The sequence below is a fragment of the Triticum urartu genome, chromosome 6A (genome assembly GCF_056163025.1).
Source record: "Triticum urartu cultivar PI428250 chromosome 6A, HENAU_Tu73, whole genome shotgun sequence".
NCBI classification, from domain to species: domain Eukaryota; kingdom Viridiplantae; phylum Streptophyta; class Magnoliopsida; order Poales; family Poaceae; genus Triticum; species Triticum urartu.
The window spans coordinates 141,058,147-141,067,609 of NC_141878.1; the positions used below are offsets into that span (position 1 = coordinate 141,058,147).

General features: G+C 43.8%; 1 pseudogene; it reads left to right on the forward strand.

Annotated features, from left to right (window-relative positions):
• The first annotated feature begins 6,289 nt into the window (after positions 1 to 6,289).
• Positions 6,290 to 8,064, forward strand: LOC147964492 (uncharacterized; annotated as a pseudogene).
• The last annotated feature ends 1,399 nt before the right edge of the window (positions 8,065 to 9,463 follow it).

Here is a 9,463-nt window from a genome sequence, read left to right on the forward strand (position 1 = left end):
ATCATACAAGATGCTCCAAGCAAAACACATAGTATGTGACGAATAAAAATATAGGTTCGAGTAAAATACCGATGGTCGTTAGAAGAAAGTGGGGATGCCACTCGGGGGCATCCCCAAGCTTAGTTGGTTGCTCATTTTTGGATAATGGCTTTGGATGCCGGGGCATTCCCAAGCTTAGGCTCTTCTAGTCCTTATTCCTTCATCCATCGTAAAATAACCCAAAACTTGAAAACTTCAATCACACAAAACACAACAAAATCTTTGTGAGATCCGTTAGTGTAAGAAAAATAAATCACTACTATAAGTATTGTACCAAACCAATTCATATTTTGTTTTTGCATTATATCTACTGTATTCCAACTTTTCAGTGGAAAAACTCATCAAAGAAAACCATAGAGCCATCAAAATGAGGACACAACGCAAAGAAGATAGAATCTGTCAAAACCGAACAGTCTGTAGCAATCTGATTTGTTCAAATACTTCTGTAACTCCAAAAATTCTGAAAAATTAGGATGACCTGAGCAATTTGTATATTGATGTACTACAAAAGGAATGGGCAGTGGCAGATTTACCATACGGGCACCCTGGGCACGTGCCCGGGCTCGATCCCGTCGGTTTTCTCAACTATAGCGATCTTTCCTAGCCATCACATGCCTAAAACGCTCAAAAACATGAAAATACGATGGAAAATACGTAAATTTCTCTAACTGGGCCAGTCCGGGCGTTTTCTGCAGTTTGGGCCTTACTCATATCAGCTAAGCAATTAGATGGGCCACAACAGCCAATAGGCCTTATTTGCTCGATCAATCCACGCACTGAAGAAGAATCTGAATCGATCAATCCATCGACAAGTCTCATGTTCGTGTGCGTGCGCAAGAATGTGAGACCTAGTCATGACCTACCATCTGTTGCGCAGCTGCGCCTCCGAGGCGGCGAGGGCGCGAGATAGGCTGCCGCCGGCAGCCAGATCAACGTCGGACGACAATATTAGAAGAGAGATTAGAGATGACGCGCGGCCAGGCCTCGGCTATGACTCCGGTGGGCGACGGTCAAGATTGGAAGCGTAATCAGGGGCACCAAGGTGGCGAATCGTCTAGTACCACCAGTGGGAATTCAACTCCGGCTTAATCGGACGTTGGGTCATCACCATCGACACGAGCAGCAGAAGTGAACACTCAACCTGTTCAAGAGGCATCCAGTAGCAGACTACCAACAATTAGGGCTAGAGACAAGCGACAACAAGGTGAGTTATATTTGTAATTTAAGAAGTTGTGCATTGAATTGCTTGCTGAATCTAATTATGCTCGTTAAAATTTTAGAGTTGACCAGATTTTTTGTTGACACTGGAAGAAATTCACAAGTGGAACCGCCACAAGACCCACAACCAAGTGATGTCCATGAACTTGATAATGACGTGATAGATGAGGTTCAGAACTAGATTGAGTAGGAAATGCTGGATGATGATGATGAGGTGAATTTTGAGGACGAGGACGATGATGAGTTTAATCCGGCTAAAATTGTGTGGGATCCCGCTCATAGGCAACAAATTGCTGATTATCATCCGAATATTCAAGATCAGGTGAGAAGAGCATACATATTGAAGGGTCCAACCCGACCAACTGTCAAATTTGATCACAAAAAAATTACTAGCAAGAACCGTGCATTTTCTAAAAATTGGTATAAGAATTATGATTGGTTAGAATATAGTGTGTCCAAGCAAGCTGGATTTTGTTTCTATTGCTTTGTTTTTAAGCAACCAGGAAGTAGTACACATTTTGGTTATGATGTCTTCACCAAAAAAGGATTCAGGGATTGGAAGCATGCATATCAGGCATTGCCTGCTCATGTTGGTGGGGTAAATAGTGCATACAACAAGGCAAGATTGCATTATGATGATTTTCGTAATCAAAGGCAAAGCGTGTCTAGTAACTTTGCTAGGTCATCCAAGGAGTATGAGGTACTTTACAAAATTCGATTGCACACTTCTTTGGGTTGTGCAAGATACCTCATTTGTCAGGACCCCGATTCCAAGTCACATCGATCTAGCCGGTAACACCTCATATCACTTTGCGGCCTCATGCACGGTATTCCCACAGGTGTCGCCTTACCATGGCCCTAGACCGTTTGCGCCTTTTGGCTCACGTATATGATAGTGTCACTAGCATCCATATGACAGAGAATCCGAGCCGACATGGCTAGTCGTGAACCTAAAGCGGCACCAATCTATGGGGACAGGCATACATGAATCACATCGAGCATGTCGGTCAGCAGCGTGTGAATCCGGGCTGTAGCACTGGGCTAACAGGACTCCGGGAACGTGGGCTGTAGCAGGCTAGGCAGGACTCCGGATGTCACCGCGTGACATTTCCCCGGAGGGACAGACACAGGAACGAAGTGAAACACATGCCGGCCAGTCAAGGGCCCTGAGCAGTAGTGTTGGGCTAGCAGGACTCCGGTGAACCGGGCTGTAGCGGACTACTATGGCTCATGGAAGCACTAGACTACATTTCCCCATAAGAGAGGCTGCCAAGGATAAACAACTAGATTGTCAGATCCCACACATACCAAGCATTCCAATCATACACACGATATGCTCGATATGTGTAAATACAACATGGCATCACAACATAACTCTACGACTCAAGTATTTATTCATTAGGCTCTGAGGAGCCAAGATATTACAAACATGGGTCTCATGACCCAACAATCATAGCATACAAATCAAAGCACATGCGGAAGCTTAACATGTCTGAGTACAGACATCTACAAATGAAAGAGGCTAAGAAGCCTGACTATCTACCAGATCCTGCCGAGGGCACAAGATCGTAGCTGAGGTAGCAAGCTAAACGTCGAAGCCCACACGGAACTACTAGCGAGACTGACGTCTCTCTGCAAAACATAGATTAAGAAAACATGAGTACAATTGTACTCAGCAAGACTTACATCAGAACTAACTACATATGCATCGGTATCAACAAAGGGGTAGTGGAGTTTAACTGCAGCAAGCCAGCTTTGACCCAGTGGCTAACCCGAACTACGACTACAAGCAACTCTTTTGAGGTGGCGCACATGAGTCCACACATTCACCATTCAATACGCCACTATGGATCCGCTCCCGTCTCCCTACGAGAAGGCCATCCATAGCACTCACACTTATCTTGCGAGTTTTAGAGTATCCACTTTCACTTGTCTATGAACTATGTAAGGGGTCCAAGTTTCCATATCCGAGGAATCCGGCTATTCGAATAGATAATGATAACCCTGCAGGGGTGTACTTCTTCACACATGTTCCCACCACTTACCGTCGTTTACACGACATGTACTCGATAACCTTCAAATGGAAGTCCAACGAGGGTGTCGGCCACGGCCTACCTAAACACTTAGGTCTCTAGTCCAGGTTTATCGCCTATCCAGGTTCCATCCGCAGGGAGTCCGGCCGAGGTTTCCACATACGGCCCTGAACGATGTGAACAGGGTTCCTGAGACACCAAACGGGCGCCTGGTACACCGTGCCACGGTGTATCTACCGCATCATAGCCCACCCCTAGGGTCAGCGCTACGCACGACCGCCAACACATAACCTACAAACACCAGAAACTAGTTGCAACTCCTGGACAGAGTACTAGTGTGATTAAGAAGCCGAGAGGGTCAATTAAGGATCCCAATGAGTGGTAGTAGCTGTTCATGGCTCACAGACACAGAACTCAGTTCCTGAGGACGGTTTCAATGAGACAACCCACCATGTACTCCTACATGGCCTCTCACCGCTACCTTTACCAAAATGTGTTCACACACTTAGCTCACACACAGTAGGACATGTTCACACACCTCCGATTCATTCCCGATGAATCAGACCTGACACAACTCTATGCAATAGCAGGCATGACAAACAAGCATGAATGAGTAGGCACATCGGGGCTCAAACAACTCCTACTCATGCTATTGGGTTTCATCTATTTACTGTGACAATGACAGGTCATGCAGAGGAAAGGGGTTCAACTACCGCAACATGTAACAGTTGAATCGTTGTTGTCCTAATGTAGTAAAAGAGAGCAGGAGCGAGAGAGTGGGATTGTATCAGAATGAACAAGGGGTTTTTGCTTGCCTGGCACTTCTGAAGGTAGTATAACTCTTCATCGGTGTCATTGATCACATCGTCGAAACATACGTCTACCGAGGGGGGAACAATCACCGGCAAACACTGAAAGAAAAAAATCAATGCAATGCACATTATGATGCATGATCATGACATGTCAATATGTTGTGATTGAGCTAATGCAACTAGCAATCATATTAAACGAAGTTGGTTTGAACCAAGGGTTCAAATTCAAACTCCATATGTGCTTATTTAAATGTCAATTATGCAAATTGCCCTGTACAGCAACCCTAGGTGGTTCAAACATGCATGCAAATGCCATAAACAGATTCCTTGAATTTTTCTGATAATTTTTCATATATAAATTATTTGACTTGGAGCTACGGTTGATTTTCTATGAATTTTAGAAGTTTTGGGCATTTTCTGGAATTTTCTGAATTATTTAAAAATCCAGAAAATCACTTACTGCGTCAGCATGACATAGATGTGACGTCAGCAGGTCAACTGGGTCGGCCATGTCAAACCTGACCTGTGGGACCCATACGTCAGTATCTCAGGCTGGTTTGGGTCTATGACAGGTGGGACCGGTCAACGTTGGCTTGACCAAAGTCAAAGCTGACACGTGGGGTCCACACCGATTAGCACTAACCTAAACAGGGAGTTAGACTAAACTAGTTGGGCCTGGGGACCCACATGTCATCGACACAGGCACTAACTAAACGAGTTTAGCGCCTAAGCTAATGGCGCCACGTCAGCAGGTGACGCCGGCGACCATAGCAGCAGCGGGAACTCGCCGGAGTTGGTCGGGGCGGCGCTACAGACCGCGGCTGGGCGCACTGAGGGCATCTACGCGGAGCTGGGAATCGCCTGCATCCACTCGTGGCAGCGGCTGGAGCTGGGGTGGCCGGAGTCCACCGGAATGGAGCTCGCGGCGGTGGCCGGAGTTCGGGAACATGCGGGCACGAGGCTGCGTTGCACTAGGGGGCCAACTAGCGACTAAGTTGGCCTCTCCGTTGCTCCAGGAGCACGTCGGAGGCTCAAGCTCGAGTGGAGACGCACGGTGGCTGCGAGAGCAACGTCCATGGCGGACGGCGGCGCTCAGATACGGCGGCTGGCATAGCTAGAGGACAGAAACGATCTCGGGGAGGAGGGGGAAAGGTGTCGGAGCTCACAGCGATCTCAAGGGAGGACTAAGCAGGTTCGGGGAGGTGGAGACGGCGGCGAATCGCCGGGTTGCCGGCGGCCAGAGGTTGGGGATGAGCTCGGGGAAGACGCTACAGGGCTCCCGCGGTCAAATGGGTTGGTGTAGATGACGCAGAAGGCGATGGCGGTTCCTCTGGACCCATCGGGGAGGCACGGGATGGACGGTGGCCACGGTAAATTGTGTCGGTGATGACGAGCTCCGCTCGGGTGTGCTCGGGAGAGGGAGCAGAGGGCGAGGGGGAGAGCAGAGAGTGAGGGAGAGGAGCGAGGGGCCATGGGGCATCTCCGTGGCGTCGCTAGAAGGCCCGGGGAGGAAGCAGGAGGTGGCCAGGGGAGAGCGCGCGCGCGGTGACACGCCTCTGCCTACTGGCAGAGCTTGAAGACGACCACTTTGGCCAGTGGGCTGGGCCACCAGCTGGGCCGCCAGGTGGCCTGCACAGGAGGTAAGCCCAGGTAGGTTTCCTTTCTCTCTCTTCTTTTATTTGTTTCTGTTTTCTATTATTCTGTAGTCTTTAGGGCTTTATTAAAAATACTTAGACACTTCCAAAAATCATGAAACTACTCATGATCACTGTTGGGAATATATCCTACAATAAACATTTTAGTTTATGATTATTTGAGCATTTAAAATATTAATAGCATTTAAATGCCCAAATGCAAATAGAGTATGATTTAATCCAGAGCCCAAATATGTCATGGAAAAATGTGCATCACCTCTGGTTACTATTTCCAGCATTTTCCAAGAATGATGAACATTTTTGAAAGCCATTTGGTTTTACTGGAAATATTTTGGTTGAACCTAGTGAATTCCTTTAATGCTAGGGTTTAGGCAATCCCCATTTCAAGTTTCTAAAGTTTAAACATGATGCGCACATGAAGTTAGCCTAGTGCAATGCCGGAAGCTAGGGATGTGACATCATTGCTCAAGGCTTGGCTTTTCGTGGCCATGATGAAAGTTCAACTTCACTGAACAAGGGTAAATTCCGTGAGATGGTAGATTGGCATAAAGCTAGAGATGAGAAAGTGAGGCATGCTTTTGACCATAGTAGTAGAAACTGCAAGATGCTTACTGCTGAAATTCAAAAAGATCTTGCAAAGCGTTGCGCAGATAAGGTTACCAATGCGGTCATGAGAGAAATTGGTGATAAGAAATTCTCTGTGCTTATCGATGAGTCACGTGATATATCTGTCAAAGAGCAAATGGCGGTGATGTTGAGGTTAGTAGTGGTTTATTATTCATTTTAACTGTTATTTCATAGTTGTTTTCTACTTTTATTTAACCTTGTTACAAAAATCTTGATGTAGGTATGTCAATGATAAAGGGAAGGCCATGGAACGATTTCTCTCTCTATACCATGTCAGTGAGACTACATCAGAGGCACTAAAGGTAGCTCTAGTTGACATTCTTGATCATCATAAGTTACCCATTCATAGTCTACGAGGGCAAGGATATGATGGAGCTTCATATATGAGAGGTGAATTTAATGGTTTGCAAAAGAAAAATCTTGACGAGAACCCTTATGCCTTTTATGTGCATTGCTTTGCACATAGTTTACAATTGGTGGTTGTCCCGGTTGCTAGTTGTTGCTCCTCTATTCATGATTTGTTTGAGTATGTCTCCTTAATTGTGAGCACAACTATTGTATCTTGCAAGAGAAGGGATTCACTGAGGGACGAACGTCATGAAAATATCTTAGATCAGCTTGAAAGCGGTGAGATATTTAGTGGAAGAGGTTTGAACCAAGAAACAAATTTAGTAAGACCCGGGGATACTAGATGGGGTTCACACCATACAACTTGGCTTTGTTTGAGTCAAATGTGGAAGTCAGTCATATATGTGCTTTGTGGGGTCAACGATGAAGGGCGTGAACCGTCTCAAGCGGCGGGTTTGATAGAGATAATGGAGAGTTTCAAATTTGCTTTCATATTGCATCTTATGATAAAGTTGCTTGCTATCACAAATGAACTCTCACAAGTCTTGCAGAGAAAAGATATAAACATTGTTAATGCCGTTGAACTAGTTGGTGATGTCAAACCTCGGTTGGCCTCTATGAGAGAAAGTGGTTGGGAAAGCTTGTTCGATGAAGTCCAACACTTTTGTGTCACCAAAGGTATTCCGGTGCCTGATATGAATGAAAGAATACCGGTCCGGGGTCGTTCAAGGCTTAATGGTGTGACTTACACCAATCTTCATTTCTATCGAGTTGAGATCTTCTATGTCGCCATTGATAAGATATGCACTGAGATGAATCATCCCTTTAATGAAGCATATTCAAATATAATAGTAGCCTTCTCATGCCTTCATCCAAAAAATTCCTTGTCCAAGTTTGATGTTGACAAGCTTGCTAGCTTAACTGAAGTTTATCATGGATATTTCTCTAGTGGTGATCGCAATCATAAGAGACGAACTTCAGACTTACATTCTTCATGTACGAAGGCATGATGCCTTTTATTCTTGTAAAGATATTGAAAGTTTAGCTACAACGATGGTTTAAACTGAGAAACATTTGGTTTTCCCACTGGTGTACATAATCATAGAGTTGGCTTTATTATTGCCAGTCTCAACGGCATCGGTCGAAAGAGCTTTCTCGGCAATGAAGATTATCAAATCTAAATTGCACAGCAAGATGAATGATATGTGGTTTAATGACTTGATGATTTGCTACACCGAGCGGGAGATTTTTAAAGGACTTGATGATGGTGCTATTATTAAACGGTTTCAAGTCATGAAGTATCGAAAAGGGCAACTGCCCAAGTCCAATTAGCATATTACTGGTACGCTCCATTCTATCTAATGTGTTTAATTTCAGTGAAAATTATATAAATTATTAATGTGTTTATCTTGTAGATTCTCTTGTGTGCACAATGATGAACGTTGGAGATTGGACTATTGTCGTCGATGCGTCGAAAGGTTAGGTTATGTGACTAGTGTTTGGAGAGTTATTTGGTATTGTATTCCTATTTTTATTTACTTCTATGATCTAAAACATTAGTGTGTGTATTGCACATGACATTTATCCAAATATATGATACTTATTGTGTCTAATAGACAAAAGTAAATTTTAGCTTACGACGTGCCCAGGATTTGGCAATTTGCTGGCTCCGCCACTGGGAATGGGTATTTTATTGCTCTCCGGTAAAAAATGAAAATTATTTTCGCGAGCGCAAAAGTTTCCGTTTTTCAGCAAGATCAAACAACTATCACCCAAGAAGATCCTAAAGGCTTTACTTGGCACAAATACTAATTAAAACATAAAAACACAATCATAACAGTAGTGTAATTGTGCTAATACTCAAGAACAGAAAGCAAAAAGCAAAAAAAATTATTCATTGGGTTGCCTTCCAACAAGCGCTATAGTTTTACGCCCTTAGCTAGGCATAAAGCAAGGATCTAAGTTTTGTCATATTTGGTTCAAGATCCATAAGATGCCCTCATGATTGATTCATATGGTGGCCTAATTCTTGTTCTAGGGAAGTGTTCCATACCCTTCCTCAAAGGAAATTGGAACTTAATATTGCCTTCTTTGATATCAATCACGGCACCAATAGTGCGTAGAAACGGTCTACCAAGAATAATTGGACAAGACGGATTGCAATCAATATCAAGAACAATAAAATCTATGGGCACATAATTCCTATTTGCAAGAATAGGAACATCATTAATTCTTCCCATAGGCTTCTTAATAGTAGAATCCGCAAAGTGCAAATTTAAAGAACATGATTCAATATCGGTAAGACCAAGCACATCACATAAAGATTTCAGAATTGTAGAAATACTAGCACCCAAGTCACATAAAAGCAAAACACTCATAATTTTTAATCTTGACTTTGGTAGTAGGTTCCCACTCATCATGCAATTTTTTAGGAATTGAAACTTCTAATTCCATTTTTTCTTCAAAAGCTTTCATCATAGCATCAACAATATGTTTAGTAAAAGCTTTATTTTGTTCATTAGCATGGGGTGAATTTATCATAGATTGCAACAAAGAAATACAATCAATCAAAGAGCAACTATCATAATTAAAGTCTTTATAACCCAAAAGAGTGGGCACATCACTAGCTAAAGTTTTGACCTCTTCAAACCCACTTTTATCAGTTTTCTCAACAAGATTTTCACCCTCCGAAATATTGGGACACCTTCTACCTAAAGTTGACTCTTCTCCA